We start from the raw sequence: 13434 nt of genomic DNA on the forward strand, positions 1-13434 counted from the left end.
ATTTTCAAGACTGAGATGCTTATTAGGAAGTTTTAGCAGAGGTCTCTGATGAAGTTAAATGCTTATTTTAGAACAACAATTTTTCAACAAAAGCAAGTGGTTGTGAAATCAAAGAAGCAGAACTATATTAGATGATTCCATGGAAACACACAAGTAGATTCATACCTACAGATGTGCAAAAGTAGGTTTCAACATTCTGCTACCCAGCATCTCTCAACATTGCTCAGCTGTGCTTACCTTTCCCCAACTTTCTGCTTCCCTCTCAACAGAATAAATATAATTGGAGGGTGAGGAAATTGGTAGCCCACAGGGACCACAGAGCAAGCGCATTAATCAGAATTCTCCTGGGAAAGCAGTACCGTGCTGCCTCCACTCATAGTGTGGAAATAGCTCAGCATGATTCTTCGATTAAAAATTAATCAAGTGAATAAGACCCTGCAATACAAAACTGTAAAAGAAAATTAAACATCTCCCCAGGGGAAAGCCTACAATTCATAAAAAATTAAAACATAAAATTGAATATTTACAAATATCATTTACAAACTTCAGACTGTTGATGACTCATGCTCATGGAAAGATCACAAGTGCTCAGGGACATTCAAGACTTTTCAGGGACCAAGCAAAGCTCCTGGTTGAGGGTGCCCCAGGACTGCCACCTGGGGCTTGGTAGGGGAAGATTCTTGGAACCCAGCCCCAGAGGTGCTGACTCACAATTTCTGGGAGGCAGAAGGCCTGGTTTAGGTAATTGTAACAAGTTATCTGAAGGGATACTGATGGACGTCTAATCTGGGCAGCCCTGTAGAATCAGTTTCCTCCCAGCTGTGTCACACACCTAATGCCCTCACAAGGCAACATGCTGGCTATTGTTCTCCTGCTTATTCAGGACCTAAACTGTATTTGCAAACTATTCAAGCACTTTGCAATGCAATTTTCTCTCAGAGTTAACAAATGAGATCATCCTAAGCAGAACTAACTTGAGGCTAAACATGGGTGAGTAAAACTTTTCCCATGGCTATTTCCTTCATTCATTTATTAATTCAACAGAAAATGAGAAGCTATTATATGCCAACCCTGGCTAAGGTCCTGGAGATTTCATGATAAATAAATAGCCCTTCCTCTCAGGATGTTCACAGCATAATATCACTACTAAGCAAATATATATGGTGAATGGCAGGAGGAGAAAAAAATACAAAAAGCAGAAAGAGTGTTCCTGGAAGCAGGAACCACATGTGCAAAACTTAAGAGTTAAGAAGGAAGCTTAGTATGGTGGAGTGGAGTCTGTCTGTCTGCACTACAGGTATTGGGAGGGAATAATGAAAGATGAAATAGAAGAGAAAATGGGGACCAAACTACTCCTCCTTAAAGGTAATCTCCTCTTGGCAAAAGGCACTGGTAACCTTGACAAGAGCCATTATTCACTGAACTCTGTTCACATGAAGACAAAGCTAATAAGCCTGGATACTATAATAAAGTGTGTTTCTAAGACTCAAAAATCTTCCAACAGCATGACACTTCCTGTTAGGGCAATTCCTGTGTAAATTCAGAAAGATGTATGACTTTTCTTCTTTTCCCCATCCGCCTGATGGGTTTTAGGAGAGGTTGGTACAGCAGATAGTGACCTAAAAGACAAATATTGTGTACTTTGGTATGCTACCAATATCATCATGCTTCTAACTCATCATATTCATAGACTTCAGAAGTCACGGTCCGACTGTCCACCTAAGGCATTTCTTCTTAAATTTGGGAGAAGCCACTCCATGGGAATGGAGAGAGAAGAATCAGATAGAACCTCCATTCCCATGCAGTGGCTTCTCCCAAATTTAAGAAGCCATGCTCATCCAGTTTAAGATAAAGCTTTTCTGGACTGGAATGGAAATTTGAGCTATACTTCTAGAAATAAATGACCTGGGGTGGATAAAATGTAGGGGAGATCATCCAGCATGTACCATAGGAAAAAAAAAAAAAAGAGGAAGTGTGAGAGTAAAAGAAACATTTGTCAAGACGGAAATAATGGGTGGCATTCAAAAGGAGTGACATTATCTGGGCCAATAAAAATTAACTGACTCCAAATGAATTGATGTAGGCCATAAACATTAGACTTAGCCTGTGAACTGGGTGTATTCACTTACTCTTCCAGAGCAAATTCACTCTCAGTGCCTCTCTTCTCTGCTTTGTGTTCTGGGGGCTGATGTGTATGAAGTGCATCAATCAGTTGTGTTGTCTTCTGGTTTCCAGCTGGGTCCATCCAATGGGAGACACTAGTACAAAGTGAGAGAGAGGTGAGTGAGACTAGGTATCTGTTCCTTTGACCTTGGTGACTCTTTCTATCTACCAAAGACCACAACACCTGCCAGACAAGATCCTCCACCTGCTTTCTCTCTCTGGGTTCTGGTAACTGCTCCCTTGTCTTTCTGCTTCAGACCTAGGAAGATGAGACCTCCCTGCAATTGCTAGTGCTGTGTATGTCATCATTCCCTGCTGATTGACTGTGACATTGACTACCTTACCTGCATCTTTGTAGCAGGCCTTTCACTAAGCTCTCCTCTATTACTTGGTTTAAGGGAGTCATTTTTTTTTCTTTTTTTGTCTTTTTAGGGCTGCACTCACAGCAATATGGAGGTTCCCAGGCTAGGAGTCCAATCAGAGCTGTAGCCACCAGGCTACACCAGAGCCACAGCACACCAGATCAAAGCCATGTCTGCAACCTACACCACAGTCCACGGCAATGCCGGATCCTTAATCCACTGAGCAAAGCCAGGGATTGAACCCGAGTCCTCATGGACACTAGTTGGTTTTGCTAAGCACTGAGCCATTTATTTTTTTGTCTGCAACCAGACTGGTAGGACCTGCCATGCTTCTTACAAGGGCAACAGAGAGTTAGGCTGACAGTTAAAATGATCGGAAATTGCTATTCACTAAGTTGTCTATTTTCTCATTCTTTATTCATTACTATTAAAACTCAGACCTCTCCTGCTCTACTGAAGTAATAATTATACATAACAAAAGCAAATGTGGATATTTACTACCATGTTCTTAAGAATTCCTGAACCCAAATGGTGTATAGTCTTTTAAAGTTGAATAAATTAAATCCTCATTATATAAATTGGCTCTACATCCTTCATCTGGGCTCCAAGTACTTTGAATTAGCTAATAGTCATTTTTTAAGCTTTCATTTCTATTGGGAAATTTCTAAGGGCAAATTGTCAGATGAGGCAGGGTTATGAATCAGAAATTAATCATGAGCTGGTAGATATGTAAGACCATATTTTACATTGATATTTGAATCAATTAAGAATAGAAATCTGACAAACCAGTTGTTTAGTGCCATATAGATAAATGACTGTATTAAGTGTTTTCCCTATTTTTAACCACATATTTCTTCTTTATTTGGACACAACCCAAATCTCTTTACTATGTCAGTAAAAAAAAAAAAAATACATAGAACAATTTTTTAATGCAAACATTTGTGATTCTAAACAGAGAAGGACAAAGAGGAAACATCTCTAGAATAAACCTGATAACCAACTTCATAGGATACTGAATTCCCAAAATAAGTAATTCCATAATGATTGTACACAAAATGGAGTTAAGGAAGATGCAAAAATGTAACCTAATATTTGAGCAGATAGTCTGTGCCTTTATAGTAAAGACATTGTTGTTAAAGGTTTAGAAGAAAGATTCTTGTGGTAAGAGCCAGGGAGTTTGGTGGCCCTCCCTTTAAGATAAAAGGAGGTAGATTGGACAAAGAACTCAACTGAGATTACTTCTGCAAAGTTGGGCCTTCCCCCACCCCAACCCTTTATACACAGAAAACCAGAGGGCCTGAATCATTGAATATGCAAAAATGAGCTTTGTAAAATCTAGATTTTTTTTCTGATATATGGTATCAAATATAAAATAACCCCACCACCACCAAAAAAATAACAGACACAATAAAGACCCCATCTCCTTTTAGTAAAGAAACCATCATCATTGGAAGGATATCCAGGTGTACAAGAAATCTACGGTATAATGAATAAACATAAGACAGAACCTCAACTTGAATGACTTGCCTCAAATTTAACAAGCCAAACTCATATGGTTCAAGATAAGGTTTTTCTAACCAAGCTCATCCAGTTTGAGATAAAGCTTTTCTAGCCTAGAAGAGAGAAGTAATTTGAGGGTAGGGAGAAGAGGCAAAAATCATCCAATATATATGCACAATATGTACAACGGAAAGAAGAGAAAGTATGAGAGTAAAAGAAACATTTGATTTTCAATAAGGAAGTAATTTGTGACATTTAAGTGTACGGCTTAGTAGGGGGGAGATTATGTACCAAAAAGTCATAATGAGTGGAAAGGAAGTGAGATAGTAATGAGTCCATGAAAAGAAGAAATGAAAAGAGGGAAAACAATCACTATGGTGGTTGATCTACATAACACTCTAAGATGGTTTGGAAGATTTTTATCCCTAAGTGATTTGTCATTATAAAATATGGTCCTAGATCTATCTGCCTGCTCATGATTAATTTCCAATATTTCAGAAAGTTTGCTTATGAAAAGGGAAGAACTTGTTCTCGTGCTGCTCTGTAGCCCTAGGACTCAGTAGCTAATGCCTGTTAAATGGATGCCCAGACTCATATCCCAGGTCAGTCACTAGTTCAACCAATGATTAAAAAGGGTTCAAAGACCAAGGGAAACTTTCTTCACGTTAGAAGAGGGCTGTGTATTTTTGAAGGCAAAGAAGATGAAGCCAATGGAGGGATGAAACAGTTCATTTTAAAAGGAAGACCTTGATTAAAGAGAAACATGGAAAAAAGTTCTTAGTGGTGATGGTCAAAGACATGACAAAAGCCTTACCAGACCTCTCCCCACTGTTTCTAGGAATTGTGTCTGTGCCTCCTTTTCTCATCCCAATCAATCTTCCTTTCCCCTCAACTTCCTAGTCCTTATTTTCATTTCTGCTTTTCATTTCCTCTTTGCCTCTCCTCACTTCTCTCTCTCCCATCTAGCTGTAATATAGAAGCAAAATAAAAATGTTAGCTTTTACAAAATTATATTAAGTTTTATGACTGTCCTTAAGCTAAAAATAGGTGAATTGAATGTCTTATATTTATCTCTCTTTTTTTGTATGTAGCTCTAGAATAAATAGTTTCCCTTTAAATAAAAGACACTATAAAGAAAAGCCTCTCCCCAAATTAGACTCTTGGAAAAAGAAATTGATTTTTGGAGAGAGGGGTTAGTGTGTGACAGGAAGCATTATGTTACAATCATAATTTAAAGCACAGTATCCAGGGTTAAGCAGACCAAAGTTGAAATTACAAATCCACCATTTACCAGCTATGGGATTTTGGCAAATTTCGTCTATGAAGGGGTGCCATTATGTTCCTTACAGAGTGATTTAAGTTGTAAATGCAGGGATAGTAGAGCTTTAGCCTAGTACCTAGCATAAACACTCAATAATGGTAGTCATTGCCATTATTAGCTGCTTTACACATCCTAAATTCACTGAACAGAAGAATTAAGCCAAGAAAATATTCTTCTAGACATTTAATTTTTCATGGCCCCAGTTTGGACTGGTAAATTTACCAATGCCACTATTCACATTATCCTCATCTTGTTTAAAAAGAAAGAAAGAAAGAATTGAAATCAAATCCAGTCTCTTGCTAAAATGCACAGAAATAACTACTGGTTGCAGCCAACTGCCCCAAGATGTAGCATTGCTGAAAAGGCAAAAGATGCATGTATTGACTTGACAGTTCAAGAGACAAATAAGCATAACAACTTTAATTTAACTCCCCAAGCTAGCTGGCTGTCATTCAAGATCACTTGTTCTACCAATTATCTGACATTAAATACTGTTATGATTTCTGATATCAAATCCATGGTAAAACCTTATCTTAGAGTGACAGTTCAGTGGAAAATTCCCAGTACTTTCCCTCTGCAATCTGGGCTGGTGAGGTTTAATTAAAATAGCCAAATTACAAGCTGCCTCAGAAGATTTTTTAGCAGAATTGCTAGCTGGCCTTTGGTGATAATGGTGCTACAGACCACTGCTTACTGTCACATGTGCTTGCCTAGATATGAAAGGATCGGCCATCGATTCAGTAATAGAAGCCGAGACTTTTTATTGCTGTCATTTCTGCTGCATTTAATGACAATGAAAGTAGGAGATTGAAAAGTCTCAGTTGTTCTTTTAAATATGTCCAGCCATGGAAAAGCAAAGGGAAGGGCTGATATTTTAAAGGTCAGGCATCTGAAAATCTGTTGAAGGCTAAATCATGTAAAATCTTAAGGACTTTGAACTCTTATTTCAGACACTAACAGGAAAACACAGTTTGGTCTGAGCTCAGGCAGGTCATGGTTGAGCCCTCCTGCCCCTGTTTTCCTCTGCAACTCAGGCGGAATGATTCAGGACAGAGAAAGAGGCCATCCCAAGCTTCTGTTCTGTTGAGTGGGGATGTAAATAGGGCATCAAGCTTTTTGCCTCAGCAACAGCTTATTCCCCTGTGAGCACCCTGGAATTTTCTAGCAGAGAAACCTCTCATAGGATAGTATTATTCCTCTCATCCTAGTGACATTAGCTCGCAATCTTGCTAATTAATATACACCCTTCAGCACCTTTATTGTCCTTTACACACCTCTATCTGTCTTTAGAGGCTTTGATCCATTTTTTCAAGCTAACCTCAATACTCTTCTCTCCTAATCTGCTCAGACTAGCTGCCTAGACATCAACCAAATAGCCCAGCTCCACCCTTCTTCATTTCTCTAGTTGTTATGCTAGCATCTTCCTACAGCTTGGAAACTGCATATATTTATAAAATACATGATTAAGCAATCTCCAATTCAGGTCAAAGTGTGAGAAATGAGCAAAGAAATCATATTTCTTTGCACTGTAATAAATGTATTTAATGCAACTCCCTTGGAAATATAATATATGAAAGTGGAAACTCCCATTGTTAACACTCGGGAATGTTTAAGATGGCATTATATACTTCTATTTACTCTTTTGTGGGACCTCCTCTCTTTCAAATATTTAGAATCAAACTGTGAGAGAAAAATATATTAACAGTATATCACCATACTCCTTGTTTTTAAAAAATACGTAAATATAACAGGGAGAATTGTCATAATGTCTATAAAGAGAAATTTTAGCACAAGAATCTGAAGTACTAGTGCCAAAACTTTCACCCAGTATCTAGTAAGAGTCATTCAATTATTCAGGCAGTATATGTGAAAAGATCTTTGATTGACAATGGAGAGTAAATTACCATAAAACTTTTACCCATTAGTAAAATAGTTGTCCATTTGGAGTTTCATCACCAAACATTATCCCTGTATCACTTTCTCCCCTAGTCATAAACAGATCACAGAGACAGCTCTGGAGCTGGGCTGCCTGGGGTTGAACTTGCCACTTCCTGTTAACTGTGTGACCATAGGCAAGTTTCTTAACTTCTCTGACCCTCAGATTCTTTATCTGTAAAATGAGGATGAATAATAACAGCACCAACCATAAAGGCACTTGTGGAGATTAAACAAGTCAATATGTGTAAGGCACTAGAACTCTGCCAGGCGCCTACTAAGCACTCATCAGCCCTGACTCTCTAGGTGGGAGTGCCACAAGGGTAGGAACTTAGGTTCCACTGTGTCTCTAGCTGCAGTCCTGGGATAGCACAGAGTATGCGCTCCGTAAATAGTTGCTAAATGAAGGAACCAGAACATTTATTATAAAAGCAGGTTTCAAAATCATTTTTCATCATTTTTTCATTTATTCACTTGATATTTATTAAACCCCTTTGTACAGTTCCCAGATAAGTTTCTGTTAGTGAAATCCATAGAAACAAGAAAAGAAAGTAATGGAAATATGGACTCTACCAACTTTGGGTAATATGACAAATTGTAAATTCTGCCAGCATCTATTAATTCTATAAGAAAACTTGGTCTTTAAGCAATTTCCTATGGCTCCAAGTTGTAGACCTAATTAACTGAAAATTTTTAAAATGTATTCAAGGTTTTCCTCACAGACGCAGCCCATGTTGTGTGGCTGTAGCATAGGCCGGCAGCTGTAGCTCAGTTCGACCCTTAGCCTGGAAACGTCCATGTGCTCCGGGTGTAGCCCTAAAAAGTGAAAATAAATAAATAAACAAACAAATAAATAAAATTCTCTAAAACAATGTATTCAAGGTTTTCCTTCCCAGTAACTACAACCTAAATGCATTTCCCCTCTATTCATCCTTGAAATACACATGTAATAGATTATTTCTATCGTAAGAATTTCCCCCAGATTTATTGAGAAGTAATTGACAAATATCACTGTAGAAGCTTAATGTGTAGAGCATGATGGTTTAATTTATATATATTCTGAAATGATTACAATAGATTTAGTTAACATCCATCTTCTCATATACATACACTAAAAGGAAAGAAAGAAAAAAGGAAAAACATTTCTTTCTGATGAGAATTAGGATTTACTCTCTTAATAACTTTCTTCTATATCATTAGCCATAGTCATCATATTGTATATTATATCCTTAGTACTTATTTATCTTATAGCTGAAAGTTTGTACATTTGACCTCCTTCTTCCAATTTTCCCTACCCCTACTCTTCATCTCTGGTAAACACAAGTCTGACTCTTTTTCTATTAGTTTGATTTTTGTTTGGTTTGCTTTGCTTTGTTTTTAGATTCCACATATAAGTGAGATAATACAGTATTTGGCTTTCTCTGTCCGACAAACCACTTAGCATAATGCCTTCAAGATCCATCAAAGTTGTTGCAAATGCTAGGATTTCCTTATTTTTTATGGCTGAGTAATATGCCATGAGTTCATTATCCATTCATCCACTGATGGACAATAAGTTTGTCTTGGCTCTTATAAATAATGCTACTATGAACATTGTATTACAGATATCTCTGAGTTAGTGTTTTTGCTTCCTTTGTTTATAGTCTCAGAGGTGGAATTGCTAGATCATATGGTAGTTTCATTTTTAATTTTTTGAAGAATCTCCATAATGTTTTCGATAGTTGCTGTGCCAATTTACAATTCCACCAACAGTGCACTGGATTTCCCTTTTCTCCACATCCATGTCAGCATTTGTTATCTCTTGTCTTTTTTTTTTTTTTTTTCCTCATTTGGCCACCTTGCGGCATATGGAGTTCCTGGGCTAGGAATCAGATCCGAGCCACAGCTGCAATCAGCACTGCTGTTGCGGCAACACTGAATCCTTTAACCGACTGTGCCAGGCCAGGAATCGAACCTGAATCCTGGTGCTACAGAGACATTGTCGATCCCCTTGCACCACATCACGAACTCCTCTCTTAACTTTTTGATAATGGCCATTCTAAGATGTATGAAGTGACACCTTATTGTGGTTTTAATTTGCATTTCCCTAGTAACTAGTGATATTGAGCATCTTTTCATGTACCTGTTGGATATCTTATTTGGAGAAATATCTATTCATGTCCTTTGTCCATTTTTAAATTTGATTATTTGTCTTTTTGCTGTTCAATCATATCACAAGATCTTTGGATATAACATCTGGTTGGTACACCATGATTTAACTAGACTCATGGGTATTTCTGCATCCATATTTAAATAAGTAAACAATGGTTATGGTATTTGCTGATCATGTATGGTTGGCTTAGAAAATACACACCAGTCAGAAAGCCCTTAATTATACATAGCAGGTTAATTTAAATAGGCATTTTAATTACATATAGTTTGAGCCACAAAAAAATGGCAATGTCTCTCTAAACCATCAATGTTTTCTATCCCTCAAAAATGTGTGGATAATTTGTTATATTTTATTCACTCATTATAGAAAATATTTCTTAAGCACTCATGATGAGGCAGTTACATATTGGGGGCAAAAGACAGATATGACCTGTGCTTACAATCTAGAACATTATAATGCTCATATTATAGAGATAATTTTATATTTGTATTCCAAATTTTATAATTTTAGCTCATAGTATTATATATAATTTGATTTACCTTCTATTGTCCTAAGAATAGTAAAATAAACCTTAACTTAAACTTCAATTTACCCAACTGTCATTTAATCATTTAAAGTCACTTGAAATTATCACGAGCCTAAGGAAACTACTAGTTTTAGTAACTCACAAGCTTGAATATCTGTGTCAAAATAGTATCTTACATATTTTTATATTTATGGTTTTGGGAGAAAAGAAAAACTTAAAATTAATTAACCGTAATAATCTACACTAAGTGGAAGTACATATGAGGCTTATAGCATAAGGTGCTATAGTCACATTGCTGACTGGCAGGGGAATGAAGTAGGGCTGCAGTTCTTAGTGTTTATGAGTTCTTTAGAAAATAAATAATCATTTTCCATTAACATATTCATTGGTACTGTTCAAATACTCTAAATATGGTTTTCCAAATTCTTCTGAAAATGGCTTATTGGACTAAGGGACTTCATTCAAATAATCTGTTCATTTCCTTTGTTTACATGATTAATATTCATATCAAACACATTTTTCTTAATGCAAAGATATAAAAATTCTGACTACAGGGCAGAATTATCATCAATTCCAATGAAGTCTGTTAATGAGGTGTTTGTTTTTGTGTAGCGTACTATTCAAACAATTATTAATGTACATCCCAAGTAGTTCATGGTGACTTTTTTTTATTATGCAATCAAGCATATTCACAGGGACAACTTGCCCTTGTCTATTTACCATGTCTCTTTGTTTATTTATTCATTGATTTATGAAGGACAGTATGGTGCAAAGGCTCTCAGTAATTATGGGAAATTACTAAAGTTCCTCTGTATAGTATTTCTCATTATAAGATTTCATAGAAAATGAAATTATGTAAACTAAAGATAAACGTTTGCATCCAAATGATGACAAAAACCTTGGTAAATCCAGTCCCACTTTCAATTAATTCAGAAAAAAAAATCACTCAATGCATGATCGATCATGTAGGCCAGTGGTTGGTAAATTTTCAGAGGTTCAAAGACCACTTTGAGAATTTAATGAAAGTTTTGGATTCTCCTTCCAGAAAATCTAGACCAGGTGAAGAACTTTTGGCTGAGGAAAAAAACAAAACAGTAGTTTCTTGTGGAAATCATGGATGCAGTACAGAAACGAGAAAAAAGATTGAAAACAAATGGAGAGAGTCTCAGAGAACTCTGGGACAACGTTAAATGCACCAATTTCCATATTATAGGGGTGCCAGAAGAAGAAGAGAGAGAGAAGGGGACAGAAAAAATATTCGAAGAGATAATAGCCAAAAACTTCCCTAACATAGGAAAGGAACCACTCACTCAAATCCAGGAAGCACAATGAGTACCATATAAAATAAACCCAAGAAGGAATACCCCCAGACACATATTAATCAAGCTGACCAAAATTAAAGACAAAGAGAAAATCTTGAAAGCAGCTAGGGAAAAGAAACGAATAACATACAAGGGAACCGCAATAAGGTTATTGGCAGATTTTTTTCAGCAGAAACTCTGCAGGCCAGAAGGGAGTAGCATGATATATTTAACGTGATGAAAGGAAAAAATCTCCAACCAAGATTACTTTAGCCAGGAAGGCTCTCCTTCAGATTTGAAGGAGAAATCAAAAGCTTCACAGATAAGCAAAAGCTAAGAGAATTCAGCAAGACTAAACCAGTTTTACAAGAAATACTAAAGGAACTTCTCTATAGACAGGAAAGAAAAGGCCACAACAGGAAACAAAAATACCAAAAATGACAAGGCTCACCAGGAAAGGCATATATAGAGTAAAGACATGAAATCATCCATGCACAATTATGCCACCAAAATCAGAAATCGTGAGAAGTGGAGGGTACAAATGCAGGACACTGAAGATGAACTTGCAATTAAGAGACCAACAACTTAAAACAATCTCATGTGTGTATATAAATATATATACTCCTATATCAAAACTTCAGAATAACTGCAAACCAAAAAGCTACAATTGATACACAAACAAATAAGAAAAATCAATTCAAATACAACACTAAAGATAGTCATCAAACTACAAGAAGAGAGAACAAGAGAAGGGAAGAAAAAAGAGCAACAAAAAAAAAATCCAAAGCAACTAATAAAATGGCAATAAGAACATACATATCAGAGTTCCCCCTGTGGCACAGTGGAAACAAATCCAACTAGGAACCATGAGGTTGCAGGTTCCGATCCCTGTCCTTGCTCAGTGGGTTAAGAATCCAGTGTTGCTGTGAGCTGTGGTGTAGTTCACAGACACAGCTCAGATCTGGCATTACTGTGGCTCTGGCGTAGGCCAGCAGCAACAGCTCCAATTCAACCCCTAGCCTGGGACTCTCCACATGCCATGGGTGTGGACCTCAAAAGACAAAAGACAAAAAAAAAAAAAGTATATACATGTCAATAATTACCTTAAATGTTAATGGACTAAACACCCCAACCAAAAGATATAGACCAGATGAATGGATAAAAAAACAAGACCCATATATATGCTGTCTTCAAGAGAGCCACTTCACTTCTAGGAACACATACAAATTGAAAGTAAGAGGATGGAAGAAAATACTCCATGCAAATGGGAAGCAAAAGAAAGCTGGAGTAGCAATAGTCATTCAGACAAAATAGACTTTAAAATGAAGAATATTTTAAGAGACAAGGAAGGACACTACATAATAATCAAAGGATCAATCCAAAAAGAAGATATAACAATTTTAAATTTCTATGCACCCAACATAGGTTCACCACAATATATAAGACAACTGCTAACAACCTTAAAAGAACAAATTGACATCATAGTGGGGGACTTTAACACCCCATTTACAGAAATGGACAGATCATCCAGACAGAAAATCAATAAAGAAACATAGGCACAGAATGAAGCATTAGACCAGATGGACTTAATAGATACTTATAGAACATTCCCTCCAAAAGCAACAGATTACACATTCAGAATGTGTATATGACAAACCCACAGCTAACATCATTCTCAATGGTGAAAAGCTGAAAAAATTCCCACTGAGATCAGGAACAAGACAAGGATCTCTGCTCTCACCACTACCATTCAACATAGTTTTGGAAGTCCTAGCCATAGCAATCAGAGAGGTAAAAGAAATAAAAGGCATCAAAATTGGAAAGGAAAAAGTAAAATTATCACTATTTGCAGATGACATGGTACTATACCTACAGAATCCTAAGGACTCTACCAGAAAACTGTTAGAGCTCACCCATGAATTTGGCAAAGTCACAGGATACAAAATACACAGAAATCAACTGCATTTCTACATACTAACAATGAAAGATCAGAAAGAGAAATTATGGAAGCAATCCCATTTACCACTGCATCCAAAAAATAAAATACCTAGGAGTAAACCTACCTAAAGTGACAAAAGACCTGTACTCTGAAAATTATGACACTGATGAAAGAAATCAAAGATGACACAAATAAATGGAAAGATATACCATGCTCTTGGATTGGAAGAGTCAAT

General features: G+C 36.8%; 1 long non-coding RNA gene across 1 annotated transcript in view; it reads right to left on the reverse strand.

Moving 5' to 3' along the window:
* The window catches only part of LOC100519118, a 113551-nt gene that overhangs the window by 36280 nt on the left and 63837 nt on the right, over positions 1–13434 (reverse strand). Inside the window, exon 2 of the long non-coding RNA XR_002340462.1 lies at positions 2130–2258. This is a non-coding gene — a long non-coding RNA (uncharacterized LOC100519118). The remainder of the gene's footprint in view (positions 1–2129; positions 2259–13434) is intronic.

This window comes from Sus scrofa, chromosome 18, assembly GCF_000003025.6.
Source record: "Sus scrofa isolate TJ Tabasco breed Duroc chromosome 18, Sscrofa11.1, whole genome shotgun sequence".
NCBI lineage: Eukaryota > Metazoa > Chordata > Mammalia > Artiodactyla > Suidae > Sus > Sus scrofa.